Source organism: Heterodontus francisci, chromosome 26 (assembly GCF_036365525.1).
Source record: "Heterodontus francisci isolate sHetFra1 chromosome 26, sHetFra1.hap1, whole genome shotgun sequence".
In the NCBI taxonomy this organism is placed as follows: domain Eukaryota; kingdom Metazoa; phylum Chordata; class Chondrichthyes; order Heterodontiformes; family Heterodontidae; genus Heterodontus; species Heterodontus francisci.
Genome location: NC_090396.1, coordinates 71,194,183 through 71,203,281, shown reverse-complemented (window position 1 = coordinate 71,203,281; position 9,099 = coordinate 71,194,183).

The window sequence follows — 9,099 nt, the reverse complement described above, 5'->3', positions numbered from 1 at the left end:
TACTGCCTGTGTGGAGTTTGCAAGTTCCCCCTGTGTCTGCGTGGGTTTCCTCCGGGTGCTCCAGTTTCCTCCCACATGCCAAAGACTTGCAGGTTGATAGGTAAATTGGCCATTAGCAATTGCCCCTAGTATAGGTAGGTGGTAGGGAAGTATAGGGACAGGTGGGGATGTGGCAGGGATATGGAATTAGTGTAGGATTAGTATAAATGGGTGGTTGATGGTCGGCACAGACTCGGTGGGCCGAAGGGCCTGTTTCAGTGCTGTATCTCTAAACTAAAACTAAACTAAACAAATGGTTCTGCCATTTTGCAATAGGCTAGCAGAATAGGCAGACAAGTGGCAGATGGAATTTAATACAAACAAATGTGAGGTGATGCATTCTGGAAGAAGGAATAGGGTGAGACAATATTGATTTAATGGCGCAGTTCTAAAGAATCTGCAGGAACAGAGGAACCTGGGGGTGCATGTGCATCAATCCTTGAAGGTGGAAGGACATATTGAGAGAGTGGTTAGCAAAGTATGAGTTCTTGGCCTTCATAAATAAAGGCATTGAGTACCAAAGCAGGGAAGTTATGCTGAAACTTTATAAAGCTCTGTTTAGGCCCCAACTGGGGCCACTTTAGGAAGGATGTGAGGGTCCTTGAGAGGGTGCAGAGGAGGAATGGGGAATTTTAGTTACAAGGTTAGGTTGGAAAAGCTGTGGTTGTTCTTCGTGGAGCAAAGGAGATTGAGGGGAGATTTGATAGAAATGTACTGGATTATGACAGGCTTAGATAAGTTAGACAAGGAAAAATTGTTTCCATTAACTGATGGTATAAGCACTAGGGGGCTCAGATTGAAGGTTTCGGGCAAGAGATGCAGGGGAATGAGGAAGATTTTTTTTTACACAGCGAGTGGTAATGATCTGGAACTCGCTGCCCACAAGGATGGTGGAAGCAAAAACTGTTGATAACTTCAAATGGAAATTGGATGGGCATTTGAAGGAAATAAAATTGCAGGGCTATGGGGATTGAGTGGGGTGTGGGACTAACTGCACTGCTCCAGAGAGGGCCGGCATGGACTCAATGGGCCAAACGGACGCCTTCTATGCCGTATGTGATTCCATGAACTACCACTGGTCTACAATCTCAAACCAAGCTGAAGTGATTTATAAACACAGAATAACTCAACTACTTTTAACACCGTGTAACACAAAAAAAGTTAGCACCCACCAAACCTAGTTAACAGACATCACATACACAATTTAGATTTGATCACATTTTAGTGCTCTGGAAACTTTTGGTAAACCAAACAAGACGACCAGTAGAACAGAGAAAAAATAACGAGACAATATAGTGACTGAAGAGCTCAATTTCTTAACACTGAACGTAATTAATTTAGTCCATTTTCTGAAAGTTATCCTAGCATGTACCACATTAATAAGGAAAACATACTAGCCTGAATAAAGGCAAATGCTGATCTGACCTTCGAAGAAATTCATTGATTGAAGAGATCCTGTTCAAATCATTTGCTAAATGAACTCTAAAGGCATCGGTTCTCCATTAGGAACGGCTTTTCTTCAGAGGCATGTGAATTCAATGGCGCTTGGATTCTTCGGCCTCACCCCTCCCCCCCCCGTTACTTGTGACAATAATTCAGATATCAATAAAAGAGGTACATTGATAAGACAGAAATGGTATCCCTAGCAAGATTAGGAGAGAATAAAATCAATTTGTGTATGTTACACCCAAGCATGAAATGGTTCCATAACACAACTGTGATTCAAGTTTGACACTGTGACATGGAATTGTTTGGACAGCACACCCATTTCAACTCTGGGTATAGAAGGATCTTCATCAAAAAAACTCCTAGAATTTATCAAAATTGATTGGCAAATCAGTACATTTCTTGACAAGATTAAAGTCTGTTATAAAAAAACAAATGCAGATTGTGTCAAGTGGACGCGATCGGTACAGTTCTATTCAACCGACAGTAAAACCTGTATTAAATGTTAGCCTTGTTGAAGAACGGCTGTAAACTTATTAGCCAAATGCTCACCAACCTGAATCCTCCCAGCCTATTTTTGTATGAATGCACCGTGCTTTGATTAAGGAAGACAGGAGAGTTGAGTCAGAAGGGGGAAAGAGAACAAGTATATTTTTTTTAAATTGTCATTTTCAGATGCTTTATAACTCAATGATTATTATACAGTAGAATTTCCCAGTGGTCTGTTTAAAAAATGCATTTGAAATGTAGCACATCACATTCTACAACATATTGCCCCTTGCGAAAGTTATGGTATCCACTCCACAAGGGTAAAACAAGTTTTAAACATGGAAACTTGACAAAATAGCTGGCTACAAGTTTAGGACACTAATTTAAATCATATTGCTGTGAGGATATTCATAAACCAATTCTTCCCCAGAACTGCTGCTTGGCTTAGTTACTGCCAGTCATTGGGTAATAAAGGGTGAGGTTTGCTACTCAAGTAGTAACATTTCCAGAAATATGGTAGTGCCCCAGTCTGCTTCACTCTGAAGTTCACAACATACTTGAGGATTTCTTGATATCAACTCCATTGGTTACATACAGACCCACACAACACCAATTGTGCACATTTCCAGTAACTGCAAATCAAGAGTTAAAGAGACCCAGCAGGAAGCGCGATCCTTGCTCTGATAGAAATGTAGATTAGTCTGTATTTTTTGCCGGGGGGGGGGGGGGGGGTGGGGGGCAGCAAGGAAAAACAAAAACAATGGGGCTTCACAATTATTTTGTCAGTCTTTCCCATTTGCCCCCTCTTTCCAGGAAGGGACTGACTTTTGCAGGGTACAGTTTCTTGGCTGCCAGCAGCCATTCTTCCTGCGAGGCTAAACAATGGCCCATCAGTTGACTATTTGGGTGTGGAAGGCATTGCAGTTAAGCCAGATCCTACCTACAGCTGAAAACCACACAGAAGGACTTCCTGGGAAGGCTTGCAGGAACTGCACAAATGTTTCCTTTTTGAGCCTGGGACATCCCAATCAAGGACAATGAGTTCAGTAAATAAGAGAGATGGGACCTTCTATATTGTGGCTCAGTACCCTGCTCAGTGCATTTACCCACCAGTCTTCTGAAGAGCTATGTAAATTTTAGTTAACATGTGCTCTGATCCTTCACCATACAAGGTCAACTGCAGATAAATGGCCAAACAAAAGTAACGTTCAGCCACAGAGCTCTGTTCTTTTCCAAATTCTTACTGACTCAGTAATAAAGCAGAAACAGTCATTTTGAAGCTGTGTGAAGATCACTCAATAAAGGTTTTACTGTCGATCACTAGAAACTTTTTATTTTAAAAAAGCTGTTATAGACATTAGTTCTGAATGTCTTTTTTTTGAAGGAAAACTTCCACCACTAATATCCACACTGTTCAGAGACAACAGATACTTACAGATTAAACTAACCTGTACTGCCAGAGCTCTTGGCATTTCCCTTCCTACACGTTAAAAAGCAAGTGACGGAACGCTGCTGTTATAGTTAACTGAAACAAAAATTATGTTGAAGAAAATCTCAGTTTCGGGTGCAGGGAACTTCCATATTAAAATACGCTGAACATTGAGAACCCAATCATTTGAATGGAAATCACCGATAGATAAAACCAGTTTGCAACATTGCAAATTAGAGGGTTATATTCTCCATTCAATGCTCATTTAGTACAAACATTTACATGGTTGTACCAAATTCTGGTCTACTGTTTTACCACTGGTTTTAACCCAACGGTTAAAAGTGCCAAGTGGAAAACATACTCAAACCCCTTTAAGAAATTAGGTGAGTGTGTTTTAATAAGATGGAACTAACCTATCAAGTGAACTAACCAAAATGTAAAGTGGAAAATACTAGCATCAGGGCTGATTAGAGTGCTAAGTGAATTAACCGAATCATGCAAATCCCACTTTGTGATGTACTTCAGAAAACAGCCAAGAGATTCCTTATAAAAAAAAGAACATTTTATCCCAATCTTGATGCATTTATATCCTGAGGCTATACAATAAAATGTTTTCTCCCTTTTATCCACTCCCTTCAATGCTGGGCACAGACTGCTCCTTCAAAAGTAAAATCCTACAATTAATAACAGGATATTTATAAAGCATCATGTCTATTCAGTTGTCCTGTGTTGCTAAAGAGCATTAAGCTGCAAGAGAAAATATTCTCACTCCCAATGGCTGCAAAACAGGTACAGCAAGGATCTTCCTTTGCATCTCATTCCCAGCCCATGATAATGAGCTACAAATTCTAAACATCCTCCGCAGATTTAGCAACATTAAATAGTCTCATCCATGCTACACAGCTCCTTTATTACAAAGGAATCAGTTGACTGTTCTGGGAAAGGAATGGGAGGAATGCAGTTTTGAAATCTAAATATAGAAATAGTGCAATTTAAGTCAGTCAGAAGTTGGAAGTTTACCACTGTATTTAGATCAAAGGTTTCAAAGTTGGGGCCTACATTTCAATCTGCACAGGCACTGGGTCTTTTAGAAATCATTAGTCTCAAAGTTCCAAAGATAAAACTATGAATGCTCATTGGAAATAGGCAAAACCAAGCTTACTTCATTCACAAGACATGTTCATACAATCAAATTTTAGTGGCTTCTAAAGATGACGTGAACCTCCTGTCCCGACAGCGCCTCGTCATGCTGGGATAGTGTCATGGGTTCCAGCAGCTTTCCAGTACCTAGCCTAACAGGCCATTCTTCACACGAAAATGGACAGCAAATATCAGCAGTCTATTTTACTGTGCGTGACATCACCTCCCCTCCACTGCCCGCAGCCTACGAGTACTGAGGCCAAGTGTAACACCCCTATCAAAGTTCCAGCTGAGATTAGCTCACCACAGATCAAGGGCTTGAACCTGCAGCCTATATTACTCAGTTCTGCACTTAGCAGAACTTAACTTTTAAAAGCAATATACTTTATCCCAAATGACTGAGTTGCCCAGGTCATACAACTCCAATTAATTGCCAAAGAGGAAGCAGTGCTACAGTGAACAGAGTGCTTGGTACACAATGGAAGGCTTCAGACAATGCCAATTTGTTTATTCGCTGACGTTCCAAATTACATAGTCCTTCCCCCCCTCCTCCGCCCCAGAAGGTGGGTTGAGTGATGGACCCATTAGTCAGCTGAATTTTCAGTGGCCTAAGTAAAGGAGGACAGAAGCTCACTATGACTCTGCCACAGGCAGAACACAGGGTGAGCAGGGGGTAATTGAAAAAGCATACAAGAGAATGAGAAAAAATTAGCAGGTAGCAAAAGGGAACCCAAAATACCTTTATAAAAGTAAAAGACAGTAATAATGAACGTGGAGCAGATTAAGGAAAAAAATCTTGTAAAGAGGGTATAATCGAGATTCTGAATGAGTACTTTGCTTCTTCACAAGAGGATGAAGTTAAAGTTGCAGTAAGGTGTTTTGGGTTGGGGTAGAAATTTGGAAAAGACAAAAATAGAAAAAAGGTGTTAAATAGGTTGGCATCACTCCAAGTTAAGCCACCCGGTCCAGATAGAATGCATCCCAGGTTGCTGAGGGAAGTTAGGGTGGAGATGGAAGCTCTACCAACAAATTTTCAATCCTCCTTAAATATGGGAGTGGTGCCAGAGTACTGGAGAATTGTAAAAGTTATACTCTTGTTCAAAAAGGAGGGATAAACCTCTTGGTCAGTGGTGGGAAAACTACTAGAGACCAATGTCAAAGGCAAAATTAATTCTCACTTGGAGAAGCCTGGTCAATAAAGGGACAGCCAGCATTCTGACTTGTTAAGGCACACCGTCATGTCTGAATAACCTGATTGAGTTTTTTGATGAACTGAGTGCAGATGATGGATATATGGTATTTCAAAAGACATTTAATAAAGTACCTTTTAACAGACTTATTTGGAAAAGCATATGACATTAAAGAGATGGTGGTAACTTGGGTATGTATTTGGATGAGGGTAGGAGGCAGAGAGTGATAGTGACTAGAGAGAAGTATGCAATGGAGTCCCCCAGCAGTCAGTGTTAGGATATGGGGAGCAGGTGGGAAAGTGGGTTAAGGCAGAAGATGATCAGCCAAGATTGTATTGAATGCTGGAGCAGGCTTGAGGGGCTGTATTGTCTACTCTTGCTCCTATTTATGTTAGAACCATTGTTTTTCTTGTTGCACATAAAATGACCTAGACTTGGGTATAGGGAATATAATTTTTAAGTTTGCAGATGATACAAAACTTAAAACCATAGTAAATAGCAAGCAGGGTAGTAGTGGACTTCAGGAGGAGAGAGACTGGTGAAATGGGCAAACACATGGCAAATATAGTTTAATGCAGTTAAGTGTGAAGTGATGCAATTTGGGAGAGACAACATACAGAAATAATATAATCTAAATAGTATTTTGTAGGGGTGGGGGGGGGGGGGGGGGGGGGAGAAAGAGAATGGAGGTGCCTATTCACAAATCCTTGAAGGTGGCAGGACAAGCTGATAAGACAGTTAAGAAATCCCATGGGATACTTGGCTTTGTAAATTGGGGCACTGAATACTTGAACAACCAAGTCATACTAAAATTTTACAAAATCGCTGGTTAGGCCTCAGCTAGAGTATTGTGTACAATTGTGGCCACCATTTGCAGAAGGCTGTCAATGTCTTGGAAGGGCTGGTTAGGCCCCAACTGGAGTACTGACGTCCTGTTCTGGTCACCACACTTCAGGAAGGATGTAAGGGCCTTGAGAGGGTGCAAAGGAGATTTACCAGAATGATTCAAGGAATGGGGGATTTTAGTTACAAGGTTAAGTTGGGAATGCTGGCTTTGTTCTCCTTAGAACAAAAGAGATTGAGGAAAACTTTAATACAAGTGTACAAGATTATGACAGGCTTAGATAAATTAGACCAGAAGAAACTGTTCCCATTGACTAATGGTACAAGGACTAGGGGACACAAATTGAAGGTTTTGGGCACGTGATGCAGGGGGAATATGAGGAAGAACTTGTTTACGCAGCAGATGGTAATGACCTAGAACGCGCTGCCCACAAGGCGTTGGAAGCGGAGACAATCAATGACTGCAAAAGGGAATTGGACGGTCACTTGAAGGAAATAGACTTGCAGGGTTATGGAGATCAAGCAGAGGAGTGGAACATCTGAACAGCTCCATGGAGCTGATTCGATGGGCCGAATGGCTTCCTTCTGTGCCATAAATGACTCTACGGTACAGAGATTTATTAGGAATGAGGGACTTCAGTTTATTTAGATTAGATTAGAGATACAGCACTGAAACAGGCCCTTCGGCCCACCGAGTCTGTGCCGAACATCAACCACCCATTTATACTAATCCTACACTAATCCCATATTCCTACCAAACATCCCCACCTGTCCCTATATTTCCCTACCACCTACCTACCTACACGAGTGACAATTTATAATGGCCAACTTACCTATCTACCTGCAAGTCTTTTGGCTTGTGGGAGGAAACCGGAGCACCCGGAGAAAACCCACGCAGACACAGGGAGAACTTGCAAACTCCACACAGGCAGTACCTGGAATCGAACCCGGGTCCCTGGAGCTGTGAGGCTGCGGTGCTAACCACTGCGCCACTGTGCCGCCCTGAATTATGTGGAGAGATTAGATAAGCTGGGATTGTTCTCCTTAGAACAAAGGTGGTTAAGGGGAGACCCAATAAAGGGTATTCAAAATTATGAGGGGTTGATAGTTTGTCAGTATTTGCTCCCTTTCCTCTGGCAAGTGGGGTGGCAACCAGAGATCACAGAGTTAAAATAACTGGCAAAAGAACTAGAGGGAAAATACATTTCAGAGGGCTATGACAATCTCGAATGCACTACCTGAAAAGGTCAGTGGAATCAAATTCCATACAACTCTCAAAAGGCAATTGGACATATACTTTGAGAACCAATTTGCAGGGTTATGGGGAAAAAAAGCTGGGTGCAGGACTAAATTGGACAGCTCTTTCAAAGAGCCAGAACAGGCACGACGGGCCAAATGGCCCCCTTCTGTGCTGCAAGATTGTATATCAATATTAGTATTAATCAAGTGCACAGAGATCTGATACAAGTTAGATATTTTCCCAGAACACATCAGCCCAAAATTGAGTGAACAGCAAGGCCTCAACTGAACAGATAGAAAACACCTGCTTGTCTAAAGTGGACTGGTGCATCTTCCATTTGCACATGCACTAGGCAAAAATGGAATTAAGAATCTTCTGGACGCTGATCAGGACAAGCAAAGTATGCCAAATGCCACAGCAAAGACATCAAAGTCAGCTTTAGTAAATGTACATAAAAAGGAACGGGTCATTTGGCCTGTCCTGCCATTTCTGTAGTCAGACACTACTCACTATCATTTTAAATGCAAATTCCTACCCTTATTTTGTAATCAGTAATACCTTCAGTTTCCAAGTTACACTTTTTTTTTTTAAACAACTCAAATAACTCTGCAATTATTACTTTTTGATTGGGGGGGTGGGGGGGGGGGGGGGAAGTGGAGATGGGGGGTTTCTCAATGTTTTTAAATTTCTGCATATGATGTCGTTCAAGGATCCACTTTGTCAGCTTGGTTGTAATTTTAATTGTCTCCTTGTTCTGAATTCCCCATCTATAAGAGATGTTGAATGTTAAGTGCCCACACTCAGGATCACACTGAAGTAATAATCTGAGCTCGTGCGAGATACCATGTAGAGCAGCATGACCCCTTTTAAATTCACTTAATTTAAAAAAAATCATCTGCTGCAAGATGCAATGAGCAATTCAACTAACGGAGCAGCAGCAATAGTGGTCATTGCCCATGATTTATTGAGCACAAAAAACAGTTTGGAAAAATGAAACCATGCATTGGCTGCAGGTGTACAAGTTTCTGGCTACTTTGAAGTGTAATGTGATCAAGATAAGAGTCTCAATGGTCACTATATTATTCTTAAAACACTTTTGGTAACAAAATTGCAGCGAATGACAGGAACAGTTTTCATTTACAGTTCTCTTTGTTGGCCAGGTTGGATATTTAAAACAACCCAAGTGACAAGTTCACTGTAGTTAAACCCTGTCTTCAAGTATTTTACACATAGTAAAATTAAGTAGTCACATAACATCGCTCTGATCTAGGAATTCAAAGATC